This window comes from Ambystoma mexicanum, chromosome 11 (genome assembly GCF_040938575.1).
Source record: "Ambystoma mexicanum isolate Mex_15411 chromosome 11, UKY_AmexF1_1, whole genome shotgun sequence".
Classification (NCBI taxonomy): Eukaryota; Metazoa; Chordata; class Amphibia; order Caudata; family Ambystomatidae; genus Ambystoma; species Ambystoma mexicanum.
Window position 1 is genome coordinate 981,786,779 of NC_090934.1, and position 20,208 is coordinate 981,806,986.

A 20,208-nucleotide genomic window follows, 5' to 3' on the forward strand; every position below is an offset into this window, starting at 1 on the left:
GCCTAAAAACTGTGTCAGATAGCTCTGAATATCCCAAACACATTTGCAGCCTGAAAAGGGCATTAACCCGCATCCCAGACCACTGAAATTCCAAAAATATTTTTAGCACAAAAAATGCATCCTACACCCTTGAAAGTTCAGTATATGTTAGCAGCCCAAAAAAGTCCTAAAAATGCATCTTACGCCTGCAAAAATGTTGAAAACTTTGAAGGCCCAAAAAAGGGGTTTACAGGCTTCCTAGACCCACTAAAGTCCAGGAAATGTTGGTGGCCCAAAAACTGTGCCAGAGAGCTCTGCATGTCCCAAAATCATTTGCAGCCTGAAAGGGGCATTAACCCGCTTCCTAGACCACTGAAATTTCCAAAAATACTTTTGGCACAAAAAAAGCATCCTACACCCCTGAAAGTTCAGAATATGTTAACAACCCAACAAAGGAATTAAAATGCATCTTAGACCTGCAAAAATGTTGAAAACTTTGAAGGCCCAAAAAAGGGGTTTAGAGGCATCCTAGACCCCTAAAGTCCAGAAAATGTTGGTGACCCAAAAACTGTGCCAGAGAGCTCTGCATGTCCCAAAATCATTTGCAGCCTGAAAGGGGCATTAACCCGCTTCCTAGACCACTGAAATTTCCAAAAATACTTTTGGCACAAAAAAAGCATCCTACACCCTTGAAAGTTCAGAATATGTTAGCAGCCCAAAAAAGGCCTTAAAATGCATTTTAAGCCTGCAAAAATGTTGAAAACTTTGAAGGCCCAAAAAAGGGGTTTACAGGCTTCCTAGACCCTCTAAAGTCCAGGAAATGTTGGTGGCCCGAAAACTGTGCCAGAGAGCTCTGCATGGCCCAAAATCCTTTGCAGCCTGAAAGGGGCATTAACCCGCATCCTAGACCACTGAAATTCCCAAAACTATTTTTGACACAAAAAATGCACCCTATAGCTCTGAAAGTTAAAAATATGTTAACATCCAAAAAAAGGCCTTAAAATGCATCTTAGGCCTGCAAAAATGTTGAAAACTTTGAAAGCCCAAAAAAGGGGATTACAGGCATCCTAGACCCCCTAAAGTCCAGAAAATGTTGGTGGCCCAAAAACTGGGCCAGAGAGCTCTGCATGTCCCAAAATCATTTGCAGCCTGAAAGGGGTATTAACCCGCACCCTAGACCATTGAAATTCCCAAAAATATTTTTGGCACAAAAAATGCATCCTACACCCCTTAAAGTTCAGAATAAGTTAGCAGCCCAACAAAGGCCTAAAAATGAATCTTAGGCCAGCAATAATGTTGAAAACTTAGAAGGCCCAAAAAAGGGGTTTAGAGGTATCCTAGACCCCCTAAAGTCCAGAAAATGTTGGTGGCCTAAAAACTGTGTCAGATAGCTCTGAATATCCCTAACACATTTGCAGCCTGAAAAGGGCATTAACCCGCATCCCAGACCACTGAAATTCCAAAAATATTTTTAGCACAAAAAATGCATCCTACACCCTTGAAAGTTCAGTATATGTTAGCAGCCCAAAAAAGTCCTAAAAATGCATCTTACGCCTGCAAAAATGTTGAAAACTTTGAAGGCCCAAAAAAGGGGTTTACAGGCTTCCTAGACCCACTAAAGTCCAGGAAATGTTGGTGGCCCAAAAACTGTGCCAGAGAGCTCTCCATGTCCCAATATCATTTGCAGGCTGAAAGGGGCATTAACCCGCATCCAGGACCACTGAAATTCCCAAAAATACTTTTGGCACAAAAAATGCATCCTACACCCCTGAAAGTTCAGAATATGTTAACAACCCAACAAAGGAATTAAAATGCATCTTAGACCTGCAAAAATGTTGAAAACTTTGAAGGCCCAAAAAAGGGGTTTAGAGGCATCCTAGACCCCTAAAGTCCAGAAAATGTTGGTGGCCCAAAAACTGTGCCAGAGAGCTCTGCATGTCCCAAAATCATTTCAGCCTAAAAGGGGCATTAACCTGCTTCATAGACTACTAAAATCCCCAAAAATATTTTGGCACAAAAAATGCATCTACACCCCTGCAAGTTCAGAATATGTTAACAGCCCAAAAAAGGCCTTAAAATGTATTATAGGCCTGCAAAAATATTGAAAACTTTGAAGGCCCAAAAAAGGGGTTTACAGGCATCCTGGACCCCCTAAAGTCCAGAAAATGTTGGTGACCCAAAAACTGTGCCAGAGAGCTCTGCATGTCCCAAAATCATTTGCAGCCTGAAAGGGGCATTAACCCGCTTCCTAGACCACTGAAATTTCCAAAAATACTTTTGGCACAAAAAAAGCATCCTACACCCTTGAAAGTTCAGAATATGTTAGCAGCCCAAAAAAGGCCTTAAAATGCATTTTAAGCCTGCAAAAATGTTGAAAACTTTGAAGGCCCAAAAAAGGGGTTTACAGGCTTCCTAGACCCGCTAAAGTCCAGGAAATGTTGGTGGCCCGAAAACTGTGCCAGAGAGCTCTGCATGGCCCAAAATCCTTTGCAACCCGAAAGGGGCATTAACCCTCATCCTAGACCACTGAAATTCCCAAAACTATTTTTGACACAAAAAATGCACCCTATAGCTCTGAAAGTTAAAAATATGTTAGCATCCCAAAAAAGGCCTTAAAATGCATCTTAGGCCTGCAAAAATGTTGAAAACTTTGAAAGCCCAAAAAAGGGGATTACAGGCATCCTAGACCCCCTAAAGTCCAGAAAATGTTGGTGGCCCAAAAACTGGGCCAGAGAGCTCTGCATGTCCCAAAATCATTTGCAGCCTGAAAGGGGTATTAACCCGCACCCTAGACCATTGAAATTCCCAAAAATATTTTTGGCACAAAAAATGCATCCTACACCCCTTAAAGTTCAGAATAAGTTAGCAGCCCAACAAAGGCCTAAAAATGAATCTTAGGCCAGCAATAATGTTGAAAACTTAGAAGGCCCAAAAAAGGGGTTTAGAGGTATCCTAGACCCCCTAAAGTCCAGAAAATGTTGGTGGCCTAAAAACTGTGTCAGATAGCTCTGAATATCCCTAACACATTTGCAGCCTGAAAAGGGCATTAACCCGCATCCCAGACCACTGAAATTCCAAAAATATTTTTAGCACAAAAAATGCATCCTACACCCTTGAAAGTTCAGTATATGTTAGCAGCCCAAAAAAGTCCTAAAAATGCATCTTACGCCTGCAAAAATGTTGAAAACTTTGAAGGCCCAAAAAAGGGGTTTACAGGCTTCCTAGACCCACTAAAGTCCAGGAAATGTTGGTGGCCCAAAAACTGTGCCAGAGAGCTCTCCATGTCCCAATATCATTTGCAGGCTGAAAGGGGCATTAACCCGCACCCTGGACCACTGAAATTCCCAAAAATACTTTTGGCACAAAAAATGCATCCTACACCCCTGAAAGTTCAGAATATGTTAACAACCCAACAAGGACTTAAAATGCATCTTAGACCTGCAAAAATGTTGAAAACTTTGAAGGCCCAAAAAAGGGGTTTAGAGGCATCCTAGACCCCTAAAGTCCAGAAAATGTTGGTGGCCCAAAAACTGTGCCAGAGAGCTCTGCATGTCCCAAAATCATTTCAGCCTAAAAGGGGCATTAACCTGCTTCATAGACTACTAAAATTCCCAAAAATATTTTGGCACAAAAAATGCATCTACACCCCTGCAAGTTCAGAATATGTTAACAGCCCAAAAAAGGCCTTAAAATGTATTATAGGCCTGCAAAAATGTTGAAAACTTTGAAGGACCAAAAAAGGGGTTTACAGGCATCCTAGACGTCCTAAAGTCCAGAAAATATTGGTGGCCCAAAAACTGTGCCAGAGAGCTCTGCATGTCCCAAAATCATTTGCAGCCTGAAAGAGGCATTAACCCGCATCCTAGACCACTGAAATTCCCAAAAATACTTTTGGCACAAAAAATGCATCCTACACCCCTGAATGTTCAGTATATGTTAGCAGCCCAAAAAAGGGCCTTAAAATGCATCTTAGGCCTGCAAAAATGTTGAAAACTTTGAAGGACCAAAAAAGGGGTTTAGAGGCATCCTAGACCCCTAAAGTCCAGAAAATATTGGTGGCCCAAAAACTGTGCCAGAGAGCTCTGCATGTCCCAAAATCATTTGCAGCCTGAAAGAGGCATTAACCCGCATCCTAGACCACTGAAATTCCCAAAAATACTTTCGGCACAAAAAATGCATCCTACACCCCTGAATGTTCAGTATATGTTAACAACCCAACAAAGGACTTAAAATGCATCTTAGGCGTGCAAAAATTTTGAAAACTTTGAAGGCCCAAAAAAGGGGATTAGAGGCATCCTAGACCCCTAAAGTCCAGAAAATGTTGGTGGCCCAAAAACTGTGCCAGAGAGCTCTGCATGCCCCAAAATCATTTCCAGCCTGAAAGGGGCATTAACCCGCATCCTAGACCACTGAAATTCCAAAAAATACTTTTGGCACAAAAAATGCATCCTTCACCCCTGAATGTTCAGGATAAGTTAGTAGCCCACAAAAGGCCTTAAAATGCATCCTACACCTGCAAAAATTTAGAAAACTTTGAAGGCCCAAAAAAGGGGTTTACAGGAATCCTAGACCCCTAAAATCCAGAAAATGTTGGTGGCCCAAAAACTGTGCCAGAGAGCTCTGCGTGTCCCAAAATCATTTGCAGCCTGAAAGGGGCATTAACCCGCATCCTAGACCACTGAAATTCCCAAAACTATTTTTGACACAAAAAATGCATCCTATACCCCTGAAAGTTCAGAACATGTTAGCATCCCAATAAAGGCCTTAAAATGCATCTTAGGCCTGCAAAAATGTTGAAAACTTTGAAGGCCCAAAAAAGGGGTTTAGAGACATCCTACACCCCCTAAAGTGCAGAAAATGTTGGTGGCCTAAAAACTGTGTCAGATAGCTCTGAATATCCCAAACACATTTGCAGCCTGAAAAGGGCATTAACCCGCATCCCAGACCACTGAAATTCCCAAAATTATTTTTAGCACAAAAAATGCATCCTACACCCTTGAAAGTTCAGTATATGTTAGCAGCCCAAAAAAGTCCTAAATATGCATCTTACACCGGCAAAAATGTTGAAAACTTTGAAGGCCCAAAAAAGGGGTTTACAGGCTTCCAAGACCCCCTAAAGTCCAGGAAATGTTGGTGGCCCAAAAACTGTGCCAGAGAGCTCTGCATGGCCCAAAATCCTTTGCAGCCTGAAAGGGGCATTAACCCGCATCCTAGACCACTGAAATTCCCAAAACTATTTTTGACACAAAAAATGCACCCTATAGCTCTGAAAGTTAAAAATATGTTAGCATCCCAAAAAGGCCTTAAAATGCATCTTAGGCCTGCAAAAATGTTGACATCTTTGAAGGCCCAAAAAAGGGGTTTACAGGCATCCTAGACACCTAAAGTCCAGAAAATGTTGGTGGCCCAAAAACTGTGCCAGAGAGCTCTGCATGTCCCAAAATCATTTGCAGACTGAAAGGGGCATTAACCCGCTTCTTAGACCACTAAAATTCCCAAAAATATTTTGGCACAAAAAATGCACCGTACACCCCTGAAAGTTCAGAATATGTTAGCAGCTCAAAAAAGACCTTAAAATAAATTTTAGGCCTGCAAAAATGTTGAAAACATTTAAAGCCCAAAAAAGGGGTTTACAGGCATCCTGGACCCCCTAAAGTCCAGAAAATGTTGGTGACCCAAAAACTGTGCCAGAGAGCTCTGCATGTCCCAAAATCATTTGCAGCCTGAAAGGGGCATTAACCCGCTTCCTAGACCACTGAAATTTCCAAAAATACTTTTGGCACAAAAAAAGCATCCTACACCCTTGAAAGTTCAGAATATGTTAGCAGCCCAAAAAAGGCCTTAAAATGCATTTTAAGCCTGCAAAAATGTTGAAAACTTTGAAGGCCCAAACAAGGGGTTTACAGGCTTCCTAGACCCTCTAAAGTCCAGGAAATGTTGGTGACCCGAAAACTGTGCCAGAGAGCTCTGCATGGCCCAAAATCCTTTGCAGCCTGAAAGGGGCATTAACCCGCATCCTAGACCATTGAAATTCCCAAAAATATTTTTGGCACAAAAAATGCATCCTACACCCCTTAAAGTTCAGAATAAGTTAGCAGCCCAACAAAGGCCTAAAAATGAATCTTAGGCCTGCAAAAATGTTGAAAACTTTGAAAGCCCAAAAAAGGGGATTACAGGCATCCTAGACCCCCTAAAGTCCAGAAAATGTTGGTGGCCCAAAAACTGTGCCAGAGAGCTCTGCATGTCCCAAAATCATTTGCAGCCGGAAAGGGGTATTAACCCGCACCCTAGACCATTGAAATTCCCAAAAATATTTTTGGCACAAAAAATGCATCCTACACCCCTTAAAGTTCAGAATAAGTTAGCAGCCCAACAAAGACCTAAAAATGAATCTTAGGCCAGCAATAATGTTGAAAACTTAGAAGGCCCAAAAAAGGGGTTTAGAGGTATCCTAGAAGGCCAGAAAATGTTGGTGGCCTAAAAACTGTGTCAGATAGCTCTGAATATCCCAAACACATTTGCAGCCTGAAAAGGGCATTAACCCGCATCCCAGACCACTGAAATTCCAAAAATATTTTTAGCACAAAAAATGCATCCTACACCCTTGAAAGTTCAGTATATGTTAGCAGCCCAAAAAAGTCCTAAAAATGCATCTTACGCCTGCAAAAATGTTGAAAACTTTGAAGGCCCAAAAAAGGGGTTTACAGGCTTCCTAGACCCACTAAAGTCCAGGAAATGTTGGTGGCCCAAAAACTGTGCCAGAGAGCTCTGCATGTCCCAAAATCATTTGCAGCCTGAAAGGGGCATTAACCCGCTTCCTAGACCACTGAAATTTCCAAAAATACTTTTGGCACAAAAAAAGCATCCTACACCCCTGAAAGTTCAGAATATGTTAACAACCCAACAAAGGAATTAAAATGCATCTTAGACCTGCAAAAATGTTGAAAACTTTGAAGGCCCAAAAAAGGGGTTTAGAGGCATCCTAGACCCCTAAAGTCCAGAAAATGTTGGTGACCCAAAAACTGTGCCAGAGAGCTCTGCATGTCCCAAAATCATTTGCAGCCTGAAAGGGGCATTAACCCGCTTCCTAGACCACTGAAATTTCCAAAAATACTTTTGGCACAAAAAAAGCATCCTACACCCTTGAAAGTTCAGAATATGTTAGCAGCCCAAAAAAGGCCTTAAAATGCATTTTAAGCCTGCAAAAATGTTGAAAACTTTGAAGGCCCAAAAAAGGGGTTTACAGGCTTCCTAGACCCTCTAAAGTCCAGGAAATGTTGGTGGCCCGAAAACTGTGCCAGAGAGCTCTGCATGGCCCAAAATCCTTTGCAGCCTGAAAGGGGCATTAACCCGCATCCTAGACCACTGAAATTCCCAAAACTATTTTTGACACAAAAAATGCACCCTATAGCTCTGAAAGTTAAAAATATGTTAACATCCCAAAAAAGGCCTTAAAATGCATCTTAGGCCTGCAAAAATGTTGAAAACTTTGAAAGCCCAAAAAAGGGGATTACAGGCATCCTAGACCCCCTAAAGTCCAGAAAATGTTGGTGGCCCAAAAACTGGGCCAGAGAGCTCTGCATGTCCCAAAATCATTTGCAGCCTGAAAGGGGTATTAACCCGCACCCTAGACCATTGAAATTCCCAAAAATATTTTTGGCACAAAAAATGCATCCTACACCCCTTAAAGTTCAGAATAAGTTAGCAGCCCAACAAAGGCCTAAAAATGAATCTTAGGCCAGCAATAATGTTGAAAACTTAGAAGGCCCAAAAAAGGGGTTTAGAGGTATCCTAGACCCCCTAAAGTCCAGAAAATGTTGGTGGCCTAAAAACTGTGTCAGATAGCTCTGAATATCCCTAACACATTTGCAGCCTGAAAAGGGCATTAACCCGCATCCCAGACCACTGAAATTCCAAAAATATTTTTAGCACAAAAAATGCATCCTACACCCTTGAAAGTTCAGTATATGTTAGCAGCCCAAAAAAGTCCTAAAAATGCATCTTACGCCTGCAAAAATGTTGAAAACTTTGAAGGCCCAAAAAAGGGGTTTACAGGCTTCCTAGACCCACTAAAGTCCAGGAAATGTTGGTGGCCCAAAAACTGTGCCAGAGAGCTCTCCATGTCCCAATATCATTTGCAGGCTGAAAGGGGCATTAACCCGCATCCAGGACCACTGAAATTCCCAAAAATACTTTTGGCACAAAAAATGCATCCTACACCCCTGAAAGTTCAGAATATGTTAACAACCCAACAAAGGAATTAAAATGCATCTTAGACCTGCAAAAATGTTGAAAACTTTGAAGGCCCAAAAAAGGGGTTTAGAGGCATCCTAGACCCCTAAAGTCCAGAAAATGTTGGTGGCCCAAAAACTGTGCCAGAGAGCTCTGCATGTCCCAAAATCATTTCAGCCTAAAAGGGGCATTAACCTGCTTCATAGACTACTAAAATCCCCAAAAATATTTTGGCACAAAAAATGCATCTACACCCCTGCAAGTTCAGAATATGTTAACAGCCCAAAAAAGGCCTTAAAATGTATTATAGGCCTGCAAAAATATTGAAAACTTTGAAGGCCCAAAAAAGGGGTTTACAGGCATCCTGGACCCCCTAAAGTCCAGAAAATGTTGGTGACCCAAAAACTGTGCCAGAGAGCTCTGCATGTCCCAAAATCATTTGCAGCCTGAAAGGGGCATTAACCCGCTTCCTAGACCACTGAAATTTCCAAAAATACTTTTGGCACAAAAAAAGCATCCTACACCCTTGAAAGTTCAGAATATGTTAGCAGCCCAAAAAAGGCCTTAAAATGCATTTTAAGCCTGCAAAAATGTTGAAAACTTTGAAGGCCCAAAAAAGGGGTTTACAGGCTTCCTAGACCCGCTAAAGTCCAGGAAATGTTGGTGGCCCGAAAACTGTGCCAGAGAGCTCTGCATGGCCCAAAATCCTTTGCAACCCGAAAGGGGCATTAACCCTCATCCTAGACCACTGAAATTCCCAAAACTATTTTTGACACAAAAAATGCACCCTATAGCTCTGAAAGTTAAAAATATGTTAGCATCCCAAAAAAGGCCTTAAAATGCATCTTAGGCCTGCAAAAATGTTGAAAACTTTGAAAGCCCAAAAAAGGGGATTACAGGCATCCTAGACCCCCTAAAGTCCAGAAAATGTTGGTGGCCCAAAAACTGGGCCAGAGAGCTCTGCATGTCCCAAAATCATTTGCAGCCTGAAAGGGGTATTAACCCGCACCCTAGACCATTGAAATTCCCAAAAATATTTTTGGCACAAAAAATGCATCCTACACCCCTTAAAGTTCAGAATAAGTTAGCAGCCCAACAAAGGCCTAAAAATGAATCTTAGGCCAGCAATAATGTTGAAAACTTAGAAGGCCCAAAAAAGGGGTTTAGAGGTATCCTAGACCCCCTAAAGTCCAGAAAATGTTGGTGGCCTAAAAACTGTGTCAGATAGCTCTGAATATCCCTAACACATTTGCAGCCTGAAAAGGGCATTAACCCGCATCCCAGACCACTGAAATTCCAAAAATATTTTTAGCACAAAAAATGCATCCTACACCCTTGAAAGTTCAGTATATGTTAGCAGCCCAAAAAAGTCCTAAAAATGCATCTTACGCCTGCAAAAATGTTGAAAACTTTGAAGGCCCAAAAAAGGGGTTTACAGGCTTCCTAGACCCACTAAAGTCCAGGAAATGTTGGTGGCCCAAAAACTGTGCCAGAGAGCTTTCCATGTCCCAATATCATTTGCAGGCTGAAAGGGGCATTAACCCGCATCCTGGACCACTGAAATTCCCAAAAATACTTTTGGCACAAAAAATGCATCCTACACCCCTGAAAGTTCAGAATATGTTAACAACCCAACAAGGACTTAAAATGCATCTTAGACCTGCAAAAATGTTGAAAACTTTGAAGGCCCAAAAAAGGGGTTTAGAGGCATCCTAGACCCCTAAAGTCCAGAAAATGTTGGTGGCCCAAAAACTGTGCCAGAGAGCTCTGCATGTCCCAAAATCATTTCAGCCTAAAAGGGGCATTAACCTGCTTCATAGACTACTAAAATTCCCAAAAATATTTTGGCACAAAAAATGCATCTACACCCCTGCAAGTTCAGAATATGTTAACAGCCCAAAAAAGGCCTTAAAATGTATTATAGGCCTGCAAAAATGTTGAAAACTTTTAAGGCCCAAAAAAGGGGTTTACAGGCATCCTAGACCCCCTAAAGTCCAGAAAATGTTGGTGGCCCAAAAACTGTGCCAGAGAGCTCTGCATGGCACAAAATCATTTCCAGCCTGAAAGGGGCATTAACCCGCATCCTAGACCACTGAAATTCCAAAAAAATTCTTTTGGCACAAAAAATGCATCCTACACCCCTGAATGTTCAGGATAAGTTAGTAGCCCACAAAAGGCCTTAAAATGCATCCTGCACCTGCAAAAATTTAGAAAACTTTGAAGGCCCAAAAAAGGGGTTTACAGGAATCCTAGACCCCTAAAATCCAGAAAATGTTGGTGGCCCAAAAACTGTGCCAGAGAGCTCTGCATGTCCCAAAATCATTTGCAGCCTGAAAGGGGCATTAACCCGCATCCTAGACCACTGAAATTCCCAAAACTATTTTTGACACAAAAAATGCACCCTATAGCTCTGAAAGTTAAAAATATGTTAGCATCCCAAAAAAGGCCTTAAAATGCATCTTAGGCCTGCAAAAATGTTGGAAACTTTGAAGGACCAAAAAAGGGGTTTACAGGCATCCTAGACCCCCTAAAGTCCAGAAAATGTTGGTGGCCCAAAAACTGTGCCAGAGAGCTCTGCATGTCCCAAAATCATTTGCAGCCTGAAAGAGGCATTAACCCGCATCCTAGACCACTGAAATTCCCAAAAATACTTTTGGCACAAAAAATGCATCCTACACCCCTGAATGTTCAGTATATGTTAGCAGCCCAATAAAGGCCTTAAAATGCATCTTAGGCCTGCAAAAATGTTGAAAACTTTTAAGGTCCAAAAAAGGGGTTTACAGGCATCCTAGACCCCCTAAAGTCCAGAAAATGTTGGTGGCCCAAAAACTGTGCCAGAGAGCTCTGCATGTCCCAAAATCATTTGCAGCCTGAAAGGGGCATTAACCCGCATCCTAGACCACTGAAATTCCCAAAAATACTTTTGGCACAAAAAATGCATCCTACACCCCTGAATGTTCAGTATATGTTAGCAGCCCAAATAAGGCCTTAAAATGCATCTTAGGCCTGCAAAAATGTTGAAAACTTTGAAGGACCAAAAAAGGGGTTTACAGGCATCCTAGACCCCTAAAGTCCAGAAAATGTTGGTGGCCCAAAAACTGTGCCAGAGAGCTCTCCATGTCCCAAAATCATTTGCAGGCTGAAAGGGGCATTAACCCGCATCCTGGACCACTGAAATTCCCAAAAATACTTTTGGCACAAAAAATGCATCCTACACCCCTGAAAGTTCAGAATATGTTAACAACCCAACAAAGGACTTAAAATGCATCTTAGGCGTGCAAAAATTTTGAAAACTTTGAAGGCCCAAAAAAGGGGATTAGAGGCATCCTAGACCCCTAAAGTCCAGAAAATGTTGGTGGCCCAAAAACTGTGCCAGAGAGCTCTGCATGTCCCAAAATCATTTGCAGCCTGAAAGAGGCATTAACCCGCATCCTAGACCACTGAAATTCCCAAAAATACTTTTGGCACAAAAAATGCATCCTACACCCCTGAATGTTCAGTATATGTTAGCAACCCGAAAAAGGCCTTAAAATGCATCTTAGGCCTGCAAACATGTTGAAAACTTTTAAGGCCCAAAAAAGGGGTTTACAGTCATCCTAGACCCCCTAAAGTCCAGAAAATGTTGGTGGCCCAAAAACTGTGCCAGAGCTCTGCATGGCCCAAAATCATTTCCAGCCTGAAAGGGGCATTAACCCGCATCCTAGACCACTGAAATTCCAAAAAATACTTTTGGCACAAAAAATGCATCCTTCACCCCTGAATGTTCAGGATAAGTTAGTAGCCAACAAAAGGCCTTAAAATGCATACTACACCTGCAAAAATTTAGAAAACTTTGAAGGCCCAAAAAAGGGGTTTACAGGAATCCTAGACCCCTAAAATCCAGAAAATGTTGGTGGCCCAAAAACTGTGCCAGAGAGCTCTGCGTGTCCCAAAATCATTTGCAGCCTGAAAGGGGCATTAACCCGCATCCTAGACCACTGAAATTCCCAAAAATACTTTTGGCACAAAAAATGCATCCTACACCCCTGAATGTTCAGTATATGTTAGCAGCCCAAAAAAGGGCCTTAAAATGCATCTTAGGCCTGCAAAAATGTTGAAAACTTTGAAGGACCAAAAAAGGGGTTTAGAGGCATCCTAGACCCCTAAAGTCCAGAAAATATTGGTGGCCCAAAAACTGTGCCAGAGAGCTCTGCATGTCCCAAAATCATTTGCAGCCTGAAAGAGGCATTAACCCGCATCCTAGACCACTGAAATTCCCAAAAATACTTTTGGCACAAAAAATGCATCCTACACCCCTGAATGTTCAGTATATGTTAACAACCCAACAAAGGACTTAAAATGCATCTTAGGCGTGCAAAAATTTTGAAAACTTTGAAGGCCCAAAAAAGGGGATTAGAGGCATCCTAGACCCCTAAAGTCCAGAAAATGTTGGTGGCCCAAAAACTGTGCCAGAGAGCTCTGCATGTCCCAAAATCATTTGCAGCCTGAAAGAGGCATTAACCGCATCCTAGACCACTGAAATTCCCAAAAATACTTTTGGCACAAAAAATGCATCCTACACCCCTGAATGTTCAGTATATGTTAGCAACCCAAAAAAGGCCTTAAAATGCATCTTAGGCCTGCAAAAATGTTGAAAACTTTTAAGGCCCAAAAAAGGGGTTTACAGTCATCCTAGACCCCCTAAAGTCCAGAAAATGTTGGTGGCCCAAAAACTGTGCCAGAGAGCTCTGCATGCCCCAAAATCATTTCCAGCCTGAAAGGGGCATTAACCCGCATCCTAGACCACTGAAATTCCAAAAAATACTTTTGGCACAAAAAATGCATCCTTCACCCCTGAATGTTCAGGATAAGTTAGTAGCCCACAAAAGGCCTTAAAATGCATCCTACACCTGCAAAAATTTAGAAAACTTTGAAGGCCCAAAAAAGGGGTTTACAGGAATCCTAGACCCCTAAAATCCAGAAAATGTTGGTGGCCCAAAAACTGTGCCAGAGAGCTCTGCGTGTCCCAAAATCATTTGCAGCCTGAAAGGGGCATTAACCCGCATCCTAGACCACTGAAATTCCCAAAACTATTTTTGACACAAAAAATGCATCCTATACCCCTGAAAGTTCAGAACATGTTAGCATCCCAATAAAGGCCTTAAAATGCATCTTAGGCCTGCAAAAATGTTGAAAACTTTGAAGGCCCAAAAAAGGGGTTTAGAGACATCCTACACCCCCTAAAGTCCAGAAAATGTTGGTGGCCTAAAAACTGTGTCAGATAGCTCTGAATATCCCAAACACATTTGCAGCCTGAAAAGGGCATTAACCCGCATCCCAGACCACTGAAATTCCCAAAATTATTTTTAGCACAAAAAATGCATCCTACACCCTTGAAAGTTCAGTATATGTTAGCAGCCCAAAAAAGTCCTAAATATGCATCTTACACCGGCAAAAATGTTGAAAACTTTGAAGGCCCAAAAAAGGGGTTTACAGGCTTCCAAGACCCCCTAAAGTCCAGGAAATGTTGGTGGCCCAAAAACTGTGCCAGAGAGCTCTGCATGGCCCAAAATCCTTTGCAGCCTGAAAGGGGCATTAACCCGCATCCTAGACCACTGAAATTCCCAAAACTATTTTTGACACAAAAAATGCACCCTATAGCTCTGAAAGTTAAAAATATGTTAGCATCCCAAAAAGGCCTTAAAATGCATCTTAGGCCTGCAAAAATGTTGAAATCTTTGAAGGCCCAAAAAAGGGGTTTACAGGCATCCTAGACACCTAAAGTCCAGAAAATGTTGGTGGCCCAAAAACTGTGCCAGAGAGCTCTGCATGTCCCAAAATCATTTGCAGACTGAAAGGGGCATTAACCCGCTTCTTAGACCACTAAAATTCCCAAAAATATTTTGGCACAAAAAATGCACCGTACACCCCTGAAAGTTCAGAATATGTTAGCAGCTCAAAAAAGACCTTAAAATAAATTTTAGGCCTGCAAAAATGTTGAAAACATTTAAAGCCCAAAAAAGGGGTTTACAGGCATCCTGGACCCCCTAAAGTCCAGAAAATGTTGGTGACCCAAAAACTGTGCCAGAGAGCTCTGCATGTCCCAAAATCATTTGCAGCCTGAAAGGGGCATTAACCCGCTTCCTAGACCACTGAAATTTCCAAAAATACTTTTGGCACAAAAAAAGCATCCTACACCCTTGAAAGTTCAGAATATGTTAGCAGCCCAAAAAAGGCCTTAAAATGCATTTTAAGCCTGCAAAAATGTTGAAAACTTTGAAGGCCCAAACAAGGGGTTTACAGGCTTCCAAGACCCCCTAAAGTCCAGGAAATGTTGGTGGCCCAAAAACTGTGCCAGAGAGCTCTGCATGGCCCAAAATCCTTTGCAGCCTGAAAGGGGCATTAACCCGCATCCTAGACCACTGAAATTCCCAAAACTATTTTTGACACAAAAAATGCACCCTATAGCTCTGAAAGTTAAAAATATGTTAGCATCCCAAAAAGGCCTTAAAATGCATCTTAGGCCTGCAAAAATGTTGAAATCTTTGAAGGCCCAAAAAAGGGGTTTACAGGCATCCTAGACACCTAAAGTCCAGAAAATGTTGGTGGCCCAAAAACTGTGCCAGAGAGCTCTGCATGTCCCAAAATCATTTGCAGACTGAAAGGGGCATTAACCCGCTTCTTAGACCACTAAAATTCCCAAAAATATTTTGGCACAAAAAATGCACCGTACACCCCTGAAAGTTCAGAATATGTTAGCAGCTCAAAAAAGACCTTAAAATAAATTTTAGGCCTGCAAAAATGTTGAAAACATTTAAAGCCCAAAAAAGGGGTTTACAGGCATCCTGGACCCCCTAAAGTCCAGAAAATGTTGGTGACCCAAAAACTGTGCCAGAGAGCTCTGCATGTCCCAAAATCATTTGCAGCCTGAAAGGGGCATTAACCCGCTTCCTAGACCACTGAAATTTCCAAAAATACTTTTGGCACAAAAAAAGCATCCTACACCCTTGAAAGTTCAGAATATGTTAGCAGCCCAAAAAAGGCCTTAAAATGCATTTTAAGCCTGCAAAAATGTTGAAAACTTTGAAGGCCCAAACAAGGGGTTTACAGGCTTCCTAGACCCTCTAAAGTCCAGGAAATGTTGGTGACCCGAAAACTGTGCCAGAGAGCTCTGCATGGCCCAAAATCCTTTGCAGCCTGAAAGGGGCATTAACCCGCATCCTAGACCATTGAAATTCCCAAAAATATTTTTGGCACAAAAAATGCATCCTACACCCCTTAAAGTTCAGAATAAGTTAGCAGCCCAACAAAGGCCTAAAAATGAATCTTAGGCCTGCAAAAATGTTGAAAACTTTGAAAGCCCAAAAAAGGGGATTACAGGTATCCTAGACCCCCTAAAGTCCAGAAAATGTTGGTGGCCCAAAAACTGTGCCAGAGAGCTCTGCATGTCCCAAAATCATTTGCAGCCGGAAAGGGGTATTAACCCGCACCCTAGACCATTGAAATTCCCAAAAATATTTTTGGCACAAAAAATGCATCCTACACCCCTTAAAGTTCAGAATAAGTTAGCAGCCCAACAAAGACCTAAAAATGAATCTTAGGCCAGCAATAATGTTGAAAACTTAAAAGGCCCAAAAAAGGGGTTTAGAGGTATCCTAGACCCCCTAAAGGCCAGAAAATGTTGGTGGCCTAAAAACTGTGTCAGATAGCTCTGAATATCCCAAACACATTTGCAGCCTGAAAAGGGCATTAACCCGCATCCCAGACCACTGAAATTCCAAAAATATTTTTAGCACAAAAAATGCATCCTACACCCTTGAAAGTTCAGTATATGTTAGCAGCCCAAAAAAGTCCTAAAAATGCATCTTACGCCTGCAAAAATGTTGAAAACTTTGAAGGCCCAAAAAAGGGGTTTACAGGCTTCCTAGACCCACTAAAGTCCAGGAAATGTTGGTGGCCCAAAAACTGTGCCAGAGAGCTCTGCATGTCCCAAAATCATTTGCAGCCTGAAAGGGGCATTAACCCGCTTCCTAGACCACTGAAATTTCCAAAAATACTTTTGGCACAAAAAAAGCATCCTACACCCCTGAAAGTTCAGAATATGTTAACAACCCAACAAAGGAATTAAAATGCATCTTAGACCTGCAAAAATGTTGAAAACTTTGAAGGCCCAAAAAAGGGGTTTAGAGGCATCCTAGACCCCTAAAGTCCAGAAAATGTTGGTGACCCAAAAACTGTGCCAGAGAGCTCTGCATGTCCCAAAATCATTTGCAGCCTGAAAGGGGCATTAACCCGCTTCCTAGACCACTGAAATTTCCAAAAATACTTTTGGCACAAAAAAAGCATCCTACACCCTTGAAAGTTCAGAATATGTTAGCAGCCCAAAAAAGGCCTTAAAATGCATTTTAAGCCTGCAAAAATGTTGAAAACTTTGAAGGCCCAAAAAAGGGGTTTACAGGCTTCCTAGACCCGCTAAAGTCCAGGAAATGTTGGTGGCCCGAAAACTGTGCCAGAGAGCTCTGCATGGCCCAAAATCCTTTGCAACCCGAAAGGGGCATTAACCCTCATCCTAGACCACTGAAATTCCCAAAACTATTTTTGACACAAAAAATGCACCCTATAGCTCTGAAAGTTAAAAATATGTTAGCATCCCAAAAAAGGCCTTAAAATGCATCTTAGGCCTGCAAAAATGTTGAAAACTTTGAAAGCCCAAAAAAGGGGATTACAGGCATCCTAGACCCCCTAACGTCCAGAAAATGTTGGTGGCCCAAAAACTGGGCCAGAGAGCTCTGCATGTCCCAAAATCATTTGCAGCCTGAAAGGGGTATTAACCCGCACCCTAGACCATTGAAATTCCCAAAAATATTTTTGGCACAAAAAATGCATCCTACACCCCTTAAAGTTCAGAATAAGTTAGCAGCCCAACAAAGACCTAAAAATGAATCTTAGGCCAGCAATAATGTTGAAAACTTAGAAGGCCCAAAAAAGGGGTTTAGAGGTATCCTAGACCCCCTAAAGTCCAGAAAATGTTGGTGGCCTAAAAACTGTGTCAGATAGCTCTGAATATCCCTAACACATTTGCAGCCTGAAAAGGGCATTAACCCGCATCCCAGACCACTGAAATTCCAAAAATATTTTTAGCACAAAAAATGCATCCTACACCCTTGAAAGTTCAGTATATGTTAGCAGCCCAAAAAAGTCCTAAAAATGCATCTTACGCCTGCAAAAATGTTGAAAACTTTGAAGGCCCAAAAAAGGGGTTTACAGGCTTCCTAGACCCACTAAAGTCCAGGAAATGTTGGTGGCCCAAAAACTGTGCCAGAGAGCTCTCCATGTCCCAATATCATTTGCAGGCTGAAAGGGGCATTAACCCGCATCCTGGACCACTGAAATTCCCAAAAATACTTTTGGCACAAAAAATGCATCCTACACCCCTGAAAGTTCAGAATATGTTAACAACCCAACAAGGACTTAAAATGCATCTTAGACCTTCAATAATGTTGAAAACTTTGAAGGCCCAAAAAAGGGGTTTAGAGGCATCCTAGACCCCTAAAGTCCAGAAAATGTTGGTGGCCCAAAAACTGTGCCAGAGAGCTCTGCATGTCCCAAAATCATTTCAGCCTAAAAGGGGCATTAACCTGCTTCATAGACTACTAAAATTCCCAAAAATATTTTGGCACAAAAAATGCATCTACACCCCTGCAAGTTCAGAATATGTTAACAGCCCAAAAAAGGCCTTAAAATGTATTATAGGCCTGCAAAAATGTTGAAAACTTTGAAGGACCAAAAAAGGGGTTTACAGGCATCCTAGACGTCCTAAAGTCCAGAAAATATTGGTGGCCCAAAAACTGTGCCAGAGAGCTCTGCATGTCCCAAAATCATTTGCAGCCTGAAAGAGGCATTAACCCGCATCCTAGACCACTGAAATTCCCAAAAATACTTTTGGCACAAAAAATGCATCCTACACCCCTGAATGTTCAGTATATGTTAGCAGCCCAAAAAAGGGCCTTAAAATGCATCTTAGGCCTGCAAAAATGTTGAAAACTTTTAAGGCCCAAAAAAGGGGTTTACAGGCATCCTAGACCCCCTAAAGTCCAGAAAATGTTGGTGGCCCAAAAACTGTGCCAGAGAGCTCTGCATGGCACAAAATCATTTCCAGCCTGAAAGGGGCATTAACCCGCATCCTAGACCACTGAAATTCCAAAAAAATTCTTTTGGCACAAAAAATGCATCCTACACCCCTGAATGTTCAGGATAAGTTAGTAGCCCACAAAAGGCCTTAAAATGCATCCTACACCTGCAAAAATTTAGAAAACTTTGAAGGCCCAAAAAAGGGGTTTACAGGAATCCTAGACCCCTAAAATCCAGAAAATGTTGGTGGCCCAAAAACTGTGCCAGAGAGCTCTGCATGTCCCAAAATCATTTGCAGCCTGAAAGGGGCATTAACCCGCATCCTAGACCACTGAAATTCCCAAAACTATTTTTGACACAAAAAATGCACCCTATAGCTCTGAAAGTTAAAAATATGTTAGCATCCCAAAAAAGGCCTTAAAATGCATCTTAGGCCTGCAAAAATGTTGAAATCTTTGAAGGCCCAAAAAAGGGGTTTACAGGCATCCTAGACACCTAAAGTCCAGAAAATGTTGGTGGCCCAAAAACTGTGCCAGAGAGCTCTCCATGTCCCAAAATCATTTGAGACTGAAAGGGGCATTAACCAGCTTCATAGACCACTAAAATTCCCAAAAATATTTTGGCACAGAAAATGCACCGTACACCCCTGAAAGTTCAGAATATGTTAGCAGCTCAAAAAAGACCTTAAAATGCACCTTAGGCCTGCAAAAATGTTGAAAACATTTAAAGCCCAAAAAAGGGGTTTACAGGCATCCTGGACCCCCTAAAGTCCAGAAAATGTTGGTGACCCAAAAACTGTGCCAGAGAGCTCTGCATGTCCCAAAATCATTTCAGCCTGAAAGGGGCATTAACCTGCTTCATAGACTACTAAAATCCTCAAAAATATTTTGGCACAAAAAATGCATCCTACACCCCTGCAAGTTCAGAATATGTTAGCAGCCCAAAAACGGCCTTAAAATGTATTATAGGCCTGCAAAAAGGTTGACAACTTTGAAGGACCAAAAAAGGGGTTTACAGGCATCCTAGACCCCCTAAAGTCCAGAAAATGTTGGTGGACCAAAAACTGTGCCAGAGAGCTCTCCATGTCCCAAAATCATTTGCAGCTTGAAAGGGGTATTAACCCGCACCCTAGACCATTGAAATTCCCAAAAATATTTTTGGCACAAGAAATGCATCCTACACCCTTAAAAGTTCAGTATATGTTAGCAGCCCAACAAAGGCCTAAAAATGCATCTTACACCTGCAAAAATGTTGAAAACTTTGAAGGCCCAAAAAAGGGGTTTACAGGCTTCCTAGACCCTCTAAAGTCCAGGAAATGTTGGTGGCCCGAAAACTGTGCCAGAGAGCTCTGCATGGCCCAAAATCCTTTGCAGCCTGAAAGGGGCATTAACTTGCATCCTAGACCACTGAAATTCTCAAAAACTTTTTGCAACAAAAAATGCATCCTACACCCCTGAATGTTCAGGACATGTTAGTAGCCCACAAAAGGCCTTAAAATGCATCTTACACCTGCAAAAATGTTGAAAACTTTGAAAGCCCAAAAAAGGGGATTACAGGCATCCTAGACTCCCTAAAGTCCAGAAAATGTTAGTGGCCCAAAAACTGTGCCAGAGAGCTCTGCATGTCCCAAAATCATTTGCAGCCTGAAAGGGGTATTAACCCGCACCCTAGACCATTGAAATTCCCAAAAATATTTTTGGCACAAAAAATGCATCCTACACCCCTTAAAGTTCAGAATAAGTTAGCAGCCCAACAAAGGCCTAAAAATGAATCTTAGGACAGCAATAATGTTGAAAACTTAGAAGGCCCAAAAAAGGGGTTTAGAGGTATCCTAGACCCCCTAAAGTCCAGAAAATGTTGGTGGCCTAAAAACTGTGTCAGATAGCT